The following is a 9,351-nucleotide window of genomic DNA, read 5'->3' on the forward strand; positions in this document are numbered from 1 at the left end:
ATCTCAAAGCATATCCTGACTGAAACGCTGGCTCACTGTGGGGGCGGGGGGGATGCTGTGCTTTGGGGACATTTGAGTTTCATTGCTTTCTATTTCCTCACTGCCCTAGGCGTCACTGCCCAAATGCAAAGGGGTACAGCCTGAGGGTCCAGAAACCATGAGTGGGAGGGGGTGCATGAGGGGGGCAAATCCCAGGAGAAGTAGGGAGGCTAGAGGGGATGAGGTTTGCCTCTATCCCAGGGTCCCCGTGCATCCTCTCCATGGATGATGAAGGCCAAGTCGCACATTCTCACCTTGTAAGTCGATGAAATGCCCAGGGGTGAAGGCTTCTGTCCTGATTTTTAGTTGCCACAGCCCTATTGGGCTTCCCAAACAGACAGGTAGTGTGCTGGTGAGGAGGTGGATATCACATGACTTTGGCACATCGGTGTGATGCTGGGACTGATGGTGGGCAGAGCATGGAGGCTGGTAGTGCCCAGGAAGAACTTGTGTCACAACCAAGAGTGAATGAAGACATGAAGAAACATAGGTACAGGCCAGAGATGTGGGAGGGTGAGAGAATTCACCAGAGACAGAGTGGGGGACAGGACAGGCAGATAGACCAAAGACACTGCTGAGAGGAGCAGGGGGCAAGACAGGAGAGGTCCTCCGTGCCATGTGGGTATCTCCCTGGCTGACTGGGAATTGAACCCGCACTGCAGAGGCTATGGACAGCTTCACAGTGCTGTGCTCACCCCACTGTGCCACCAGGGAGGCCCATATGGTTGCCTATTTAAGAGTCATGGCTGTGACTCACTGTTCTCTCCTAGTGTCTTGCTGTCCCTCTCCCCTGAAACTCTAATGAAGAGGTTAGCTATCTACATCTGCTCTTTTGAGACCTCTGTCATATTCCACTCTTGTCAAATGTATGAATTCTGTGTCTTTCTGATGTATTTTTATTTTTTTTAAAGATTTATTTATTTATGCATACAAGAGCTGGAGTACAGGCCAGAGGTGTGTGTGTGGGGGGGTGGTGAGAGGATTCACCAGAGACAGAATGGGGAACAGAACAGGCAGATTGACTGAAGTACACTGCTAAGGGGAGCAGCGGGCGAGACAGGAGAGGTATGCTGCACCATGTGGGTTGCTCCCTGGGTGGGGATTGAACTGTGCTACAGAGGCTGTGGGCAGCTACATAGGCCGCTTCCCAACCCCCTGTGCCACCAGGGGGGCTCTCTAATGTATTTTTAGACAATTAAAATGACATAAATCTATGGCAAAAGGCCATGTGTTTGCATGTATTAGACTCAAGTTACTCTCGGTGGGCAAAAAAGCCTCTTCCACCTGTCTCCCCAACTACCTGGTTCTTATGCCCAAGACAATTAGTGTCCCCAGTTCCTTGTGAGACAGGAAAACCTTTAGTTACAAGAGACCAGGACTTATAGATGTTATATTAATTCAGCCCTTCTTTATTGAGTACCAAGCAGGAACCAGGTGCTGGAGACAAGCGCAACAAGGACTGGTTTCTGTTCTCTGAGATCCCACAACCAGTTGGGGAGCAGCCAGCTCAGCCAACAATTACAATCTGATCCTAGAAAGGGTAAGTGGAGATATGTGTGAGGTGCACAGGTAGCATCTAGGGGCCAAGACAGGGAGATAATCTAGCAACAGAGACAGAAAAATCCACCTTTGGGGCTTTCCATAGGCACTGGTGTGAGGGCAATAAAGAATTCTCTTCTTTTTTGATGAATTACTTTTTGATTCTTTCTCTTATCCTGGTCTCATAGAACTGAAGTCCACTTTGACCCATGTGCCAACTTAAAAAAACAGTTTTTAAAAACATTTTAATTTTTTAAATTTTCTTTTTATTTATATATATTTTTGCATCATTGTTCATTTTTAAACAATGTTTGCTTTTTTGGGGGGCTGTGGTGATGGTGCATGGGTGCATTGGTGAAGGAAATTCTATGGGGACTATACCTGAGAGGGGTGAAAAAAACAGCTTTATTGAGATATAATTCACACACCATATAACTCACCATTTCAACGTACAAGTCAATGTATTTTTATTACAGTACAGCATCCCTTAATATCATCAATAGGTTCTTGGAAACTGTGCCTTTAAGTGAGTTGACATCTAACAAACCATTTTTATCATAAGTTAATTGATATAAACTAGAATTAAGTTCCTATATCACCCAAATAAAGATACAAAACACTTTCAATATTCAGCAATCATTTAGAGTCATTAATTTATTCATTTTTCAACCCAGCTATCCCAGTTCAGGGTCACTTATGACTCAAGTCTGCCCTGGCAGCTCGGGGCACAAAGGAACAGGATGCCATTCCATCTGGGGTGCTTCACACACACACCCACACTCGCTCAGACTGAGATGATGGAAAATGACAATGAACCTCACAGGCACATCCTTAAGATGTGGGAGGAAACTGGGGTACCTGGAGAAAGTGCATGCAGACTAAGGGGAGAATGTACAAACTTCACACACAAAGTGGCCATAACCAGGAATTGATTTTTTTCCCCTTATTGTCCATGTTATAATGCAATGATGTTGAACAAAACAATTCTATTGAGGATCTGCCATGTATTCATAGAGTTGTGCATTAACATACAATCAATTTTAGAGCATTTCATTAGCTCAAAAGGAAGTCTCATATCTCTTAGATGCGACCCATCAACCTCCCTATCTCACCAACCGTTGGTAATTACTAATCTTCTTTCTATCTCTATAGATTTGCCTATTCCAGATATTTCATATAAATAGAATCACACAATATGTCACTTTTTATATCTGGCTTCTTTCCCTGAGCATAACTTTCTCAAGGCCCGTGCATATTGTAGCTTGTGTCAGCGCTTCAGTCTTTACAGTTCTTTTTATGACCAAATAATATTCCATTGCATGAATAGACTGCACTTCGTTTATCCATTCATCTGTTATATTTGAGTAGTTTTTGCTTTGATTATTGTGGATAGAGCTGCTTTTAACAACCATGTACAAGTTTTTGTTTGAAAGTCCATTTTAATTCCTTTGGGCATATATGTGGGAGTGGAATTGCTGGGTCATTTGGTAATTCTATATTTAACTTATTGAGAAATCACTAAATTATTTTCCACATTATCCATTCCCACCAGGAATGTTCATGATTGAGGGTTCCAATTTCTCACCTTCATGCTCTTAAAATTGGACTTTTAAATGTTCCCTCTGGAATCACCAACCTAGTTTCTCATTTTGCTGCCTGTGGACTTGAGATGCTCCTGAAGCTACTCCAGGTCTTAATCCCTACTTATTTGGTAGCAGACCTGTACAGACGTTCTAAACTGTCTCTATCTTTAAACTTTGGATGTGTTCCCTACAGACTATCATATTCATTATCATTTCTAGAAAACAAAGGGGAAGATCTCAGGAAGCAGAGAAAAGTAGGTGGGGGTCCATACAGTAGCCACACTGACCCTAGGCTGCCACAGGGAAGGGCCCACTCTGGTTGCATCCAGTGGGTAGGAGTGGAATGAACTGGGGACCAAGGACAGTGACAGGCAAGCAGAAGGGTAAGGACCTTGTAGATGTCCAAGTTCAAGCCAGGACAGAAAGGGAAGCCAGGTGGCTTCTGGAGCCACCAAAGAATGTGCTGCCCTGTGATCAGAGCAATCCAGGAGCCCTGGAGCCAGGAAAGGGCAAGGTCAGGCCATGGCCCACACTGCGGGAAGCTAGTGCTGACTGTAGCCCCTGCAGAGCATGGCACAGAGGCTGCTGATTCTGGAGCCCGGCTTTATTTTCCATGTGCTGTGAGCCACTGAGCTTGGGGATGCAGAGGTGACTGCTGATGTTGGCAACATGTTGGCTGCTCCTAGTAGGGGCAGAGAGAAGGGGGTTGGGGTGCTGATCACCAGGAAGTATAAGCCATGGGGAGGGAGGTTGCCCCAGGATAGCCCACTCCACATTCCTGCTGTGTGGATGGCCTCGTCATCCCTGGAATGACACTCCAGTCATCCCTGAAGTGTGCAGTGTGGCCAAGCAGCAAGGCACTCACTGACTGACAAAGTATTTGGGTCAGAGTGCCTTTGGGAAGCCACTATTGGGTGCTGAGGCCATCTGTGGCTATTCTGGCTCACCTCTGCACAAGCTGGTAACTGACGTCTACATGTTCTGGCACTTCCTGGCCTTCTTATGTAGGTTGATCCACTTGATCCCAGTGAGGCACAAAGCACTTTCCTCCATTTCTCCTTATCCAAGACTACTAGATTTGGAAAAACAAAAACAACAACACAACAAACAAATACACCAAAGCAAAGGTTGAGTGTATGATGAATAAGTTTTTGTTGTAAGTATATCCCAACATTGAATATTTGGGATCTACTTATGCTACACAAGTAATTGTTGTCACTTTAAGTTTCAAATGTAATTGGCAGTCCTGCATTTTATCTGGCAACTATATCTCAGTTATCTGAGCTGTGTGCTGCATCATAGATAGATGAAGAGTTGCTGCATGACTATGTCTTCCTCCAGACAGTTATAAAACTGTTTGCTCCTATTGGTCTCAGTGTGATTTTTGGGGATCCCATCATCAAGATGTGTGCTTATTTAATCCTATTCTCTATTTCCAGATTTGAGGTCAAAGACTCACCAATTCCAGAGCAGAGGAATACTTACGAAGCTGTGCTTTCAGACCACACCACAGACTTTCTGAAATTCTAAATATGTCCTGTGTCCGCTGGTCCCCTCCTTCTTTCTCTCATTATGGCTCACCATCTGCCCCCTTTAAAAGGAAATTTGCAGATTAACTGTTTCTGGGCCTCCTTGAGGAAGGGCTGCGACAACTTTCCACCAAGTTTGTATTGTTAGGTATTGTGAGATCTCTAACAGATTCTATCAACACGTTTGGAACAGAAGTCAGGCCGGTTGCTTCTGGCTCCCAGGCTCCTCCTGAGGTGGTTTTTAGGTGGGAGAGACTTTGGCCATCACCCAGACTTAGGGGACCCAAGTCCTTTTATAATTACAGGTCACATGTTTTGATCAATATTTCTGTAATTTCATCCTTCGGAGCATTTGGGTGGAAGCCATCCGGTTGGCAGGATTTATTTATATTTGATTTTTCAATTAGGTCTAGAACATCTCATTTGTTTTCCACTATTTCATCTAATACTCGTGTCCTGCCTCCTTCAACACACACTTTGAGGGATTGGAAACTCTTTACTATACTTACACCTGCTAGAAGATGGTTTTTAGTTGATTATAGACTAGGCTCTACATTTGGTGGTGCAGAAAGCAAAGGTATAGAAGAGGCAGTTCCTGTCATCAAAAAGCTTATAGTCAGAAGGGAAATGACTGAGCTAGGAACATTTTCAGCTGAAAGTAACAGAAAGATTAACCAAAACTGGGTGAAACAAGTACAAACTTTTTTTTTTTTTATTGTAAGTAGTCTGAGTGTGGGTGAGCGCTGATGTTGGTTTAATTGCTCAACAATGCCCTTAGGGATGAGGCCCTGTAGGTCCACCATTGTAGCAACTCTCATCCTTGCACTTGTTGCCTCATGATGACAAAATAGCTTCTGCAGTTTCAAGCATCATACCCATATTTGAGGAAGGAACAAAAAACAAGGGTAGGGGCACCAACTATCACTTTATTGAGAAAAGTGCTTTTCAGAAGCATTTCCTTACCCTTTTGTTCTCCTCCACCACACACACACACACGCACGCACGCGCGTGCGCGCGCGCACACACACACGACTTGAATGAATCTAGCATTGACTACAGTTGTGTCACATGGCTACCCTAACAGTAAAAGACTGGAAATATAAGTGTTTTGACCTTCTAAACTCTTTGGTGAAGGTAGGCAATGTGGAAATAAGCCAATAGCATCTGTCTCAAACCATACATGAAAATATTACTGCCAACCTAAGGCAGCCTCAGAGCCAAAGGAGTAATACAGATTTAGATCCAGTAAATTCCTTGTACTCCTGGTATCTTTTTTACATTGAATTTAGAAGAAGGAAAATTCCTTGTGAACTGCAGGTGGACATGAGACTTGAGTTATGCCAGGAAGGTAGAATGAAAATCAGACATTATTGGGTCAGGGACATTCTAAGCTGGGGAAATGATGGAAAGGACGGGGGTGGGTAGGTGGAAATTCATAGATATTTTGACATGTAGTGGCATAGAGTGGTGGGCTCATGCAGAGGAGAAATAACTGATTTTGGTTAATTTTCTGGATGCTTCACACCTGCCTTTGTCAGAATCTGCAGCTCACCTCAATGTACATGGAGAAAAGTTAGCACGGTTTGGGAAGCAGATGCCCAGGAAGGTCGGCTTCAGATGTGTCACCATGCCCTCTATCAGCCTCTTGGGTGCTCTGAAATATGCATGCTTCTGATCTCTTTGGCTTCAACTCCAGTTTCTAACCTGATCCTTATTGGTGGAGCTCACTCTCCTGATCTGACCTCTGTACTCTTTCCCATTTCTAGAATGATTTCATTGCCCTGATTCACTTTAGGATATTGGCCTTTGTACTCAGATATTGACAATTATATTATTTCTCTGATTTAACCTTTTATTGGATCACTAACAACCCTGTTCACACTCATCAACTCTTGACAGCTGGCAACACTAAGGCTTTTACTTGAAATGTAATCTTGGCTACCATCTTAGCCCAGTCCTTCAAGTGGAATTGACCAAGTCTTTGGTCCGGCCCTTAGCTTTGAATGGTAGGCAAAGAATTTGTTCTTTATTTAATAGGCATAAAGTAGTCATTGAAATTCTTGGTTGGGCACAGAAACATCAATCCAAAGAGCACCTGCACTCCTATGTTTATAGTAATACTGTTTACAATAGCTAAGCTTTGGAAACAACCCAAATGCCCCAAAATAGGTGACTGGATCAAGAAGATGTGGTACATATACACCATGGAATATTACTCAGCATTCAAAAAAGATAAACACATGCAATTTGCAGCAACATGGATGGAGCTGGAAGGGATCGTGCTCAGCGAAATAAACCAGAAAGAAAAGAAAAATACTGGATGGTCTCACTCATAGCAGGAATCTAGAAGACTTAAATAAGGGACCAGGAAAATGAATAACTATAAGAAAGTGAAAATCGAAATCAACAAAAAACTATGAACCAGAGACACTCAATGGGGGGGTGGGGGCCAGGGAGGGGAGGGATTGGGGTCAAAATAAGGGGGTTGTAATTGTATGGGGAGTATAAAAATAAAATTTATTAAAAAAAAAAGAAATTCTTGGTTGGGAAAATCCAAATCAGGAGAAAACATCATCTTGGGAAATTTTCTTTGACAGAAGCATTTGGAAGGTGCTGGAGAGATATAGAGAGGGGGGACCAGTCAGGAGCTGCTGCAGTAGCCAATAAAGATCTGGACTGAGTGGGGGCAGGAGGGAGGGTTTACATCAGAAAAGCACAAAAGGATAGATCAGTACATTTTGGGACATGATTAGTTTGATTTGGGAAGAAAGAAAGAAACACAAGGGGAAGCCAATATTTCTAGCAGAATGATGATGAGTAATAGCAGGTGAAGCGCCATTGAACCAATTTTTGTTGCTTTGGTTTTTTTAAGAAGATGCATTTGGGGCCTCCCCTGGTGGCGCAGCGGTCGAGCACTGGTCTGCAAAGCTGCCCGCAGCTTCTGCAGTGCCAGTTAGATCCCTGGCCACCAGCGATGGTCCCACATGGTGCGCAGACCTCTCCTGCCGCCCGCTGCTCCCCTCAGCAGTGTATTTTGTCGGTCTGCCTGTTCTGCTCCCCGCTCTGGCTCTGGTGAATTCTCTCACCCTCCCACGCTTCTGACTGTACCCAGTGCTTGTATAAATAAATAAATAAATCTAAAAAAAAAAAATCACCACTGGCAAAAAAAGCGAAACTTTTTTTTTTTTTTTAAAGATGCATTTGGTTTTAGGTAAGCTTAATTTAAAGTGGCAGTGGGGCTTTTATGGAGGCATATCCAGTAACCAGTTGGAGAGATGGTGTGGGAGTTGAGAAAGGATGCCTGTGGAGATGAACATTTGTCAGTTCTTGCTGGGAACAGGGAGAAAGTGGTCATAGTAAAGAGTAGAGAGAAACAAAAGACACTTAGAGCAGGCACAGTGTGAAAGACAGGAAGAGTGAAGTTTGAGAATGGGCTGCAGGCAAGCAGCACATGTAAGGGTCTGAGAAACTAGAACGGGAGAGAGTTTCAAAAGGGAGGGAGTGACAAGCCCCGCAGGCCACAGTGTCTTCCTTTGTGGGGAAAGGAATTCTAGATTTTTGCTGGAACCTGCCATTTCTGAGTCCACCCCTGCCTTGTGATCATTAAGTACACTCTCTCTCTTGCTAGTTTTCTCCTTTGGGGTGCTTATTTTATTTCTGGGGTCAAGTCAGATCCTGCAGTATGCTTTTCCAGTGTATTTTGACCTAAATGAATTCTGATTTTCACTTGTCTGTCACCACGAATGAGGATTCCATTCTCTTGATTTGAATATTTCTCAATTTGCAGCGCTGTTAACATTTGATCGCTTTGTAGCTTTTGCTTTTTTCTTATTTTGTTTTGGTTTCTTGTTAAACATTTTCCGTGGACTTCCTGAGAAATGCCAGTGAGTGTTCTTCAGAATTCCTGTGGCCTTTTTCCTCCTTTCTGTTCTTAGCTCATTCTGATGTTTTCCCAGTTTCTCTGTGAAAACCTGAGGTATCTTATTATGGATTTATTTTCTCTTCTCTAGATCATTGGAGCTAATTTTGTTGTAATGTTAACAACAGCTAACATTTGCATAGAGCTTTACAATTTACAAAGCATGTCACATGCTCTTATTTAATCTTCAAAACAATTTTTGAAGCAGTTCAGGTACAATTGTTCTTATTTTATGAACGAGACCTCTGCAGATTCAGCTGGTAATAGGATCAGCCCTGGTGAATAAAGATATTTAATTGCTTTCTTTTTTATTTGTTATAATAATACTGTTTCTTTTACTTTTCCCCCCCAAAAAAAAAATAAAGAAAAAAAAGGACAACGCATGATAATTTGAGAAAATTTGAAAAATTTCTAGAAAAGAATAAAAAAGGAAAGCTACATCACTGGTTACTGCATTAGAAATGCTTCTGTCAGCACTTTGTGGCATTTCTTTCCTAGGAATTGGTGAAGACTTTACGTAATTAGAAACTAAATACACCTTGTAGTTGGACCCGCATTTTTAAGAGTAACTTTATATTTCAAGCATTTCCCCAATGCCATTCAACTACTTCAAAATTGATTCTAGCATAAGGATAATTGCAATTTATGTAACCATTCCCCTTTTGTGGACCTTGAATTTGTTCATTTTTGCTTGTACAAAACACTTTTGATGAACATCTTTATATCAGAAACACCTTCTGAG

The sequence above is a fragment of the Talpa europaea genome (genome assembly GCF_964194135.1).
Source record: "Talpa europaea genome assembly, chromosome: 2".
NCBI classification, from domain to species: Eukaryota; Metazoa; Chordata; class Mammalia; order Eulipotyphla; family Talpidae; genus Talpa; species Talpa europaea.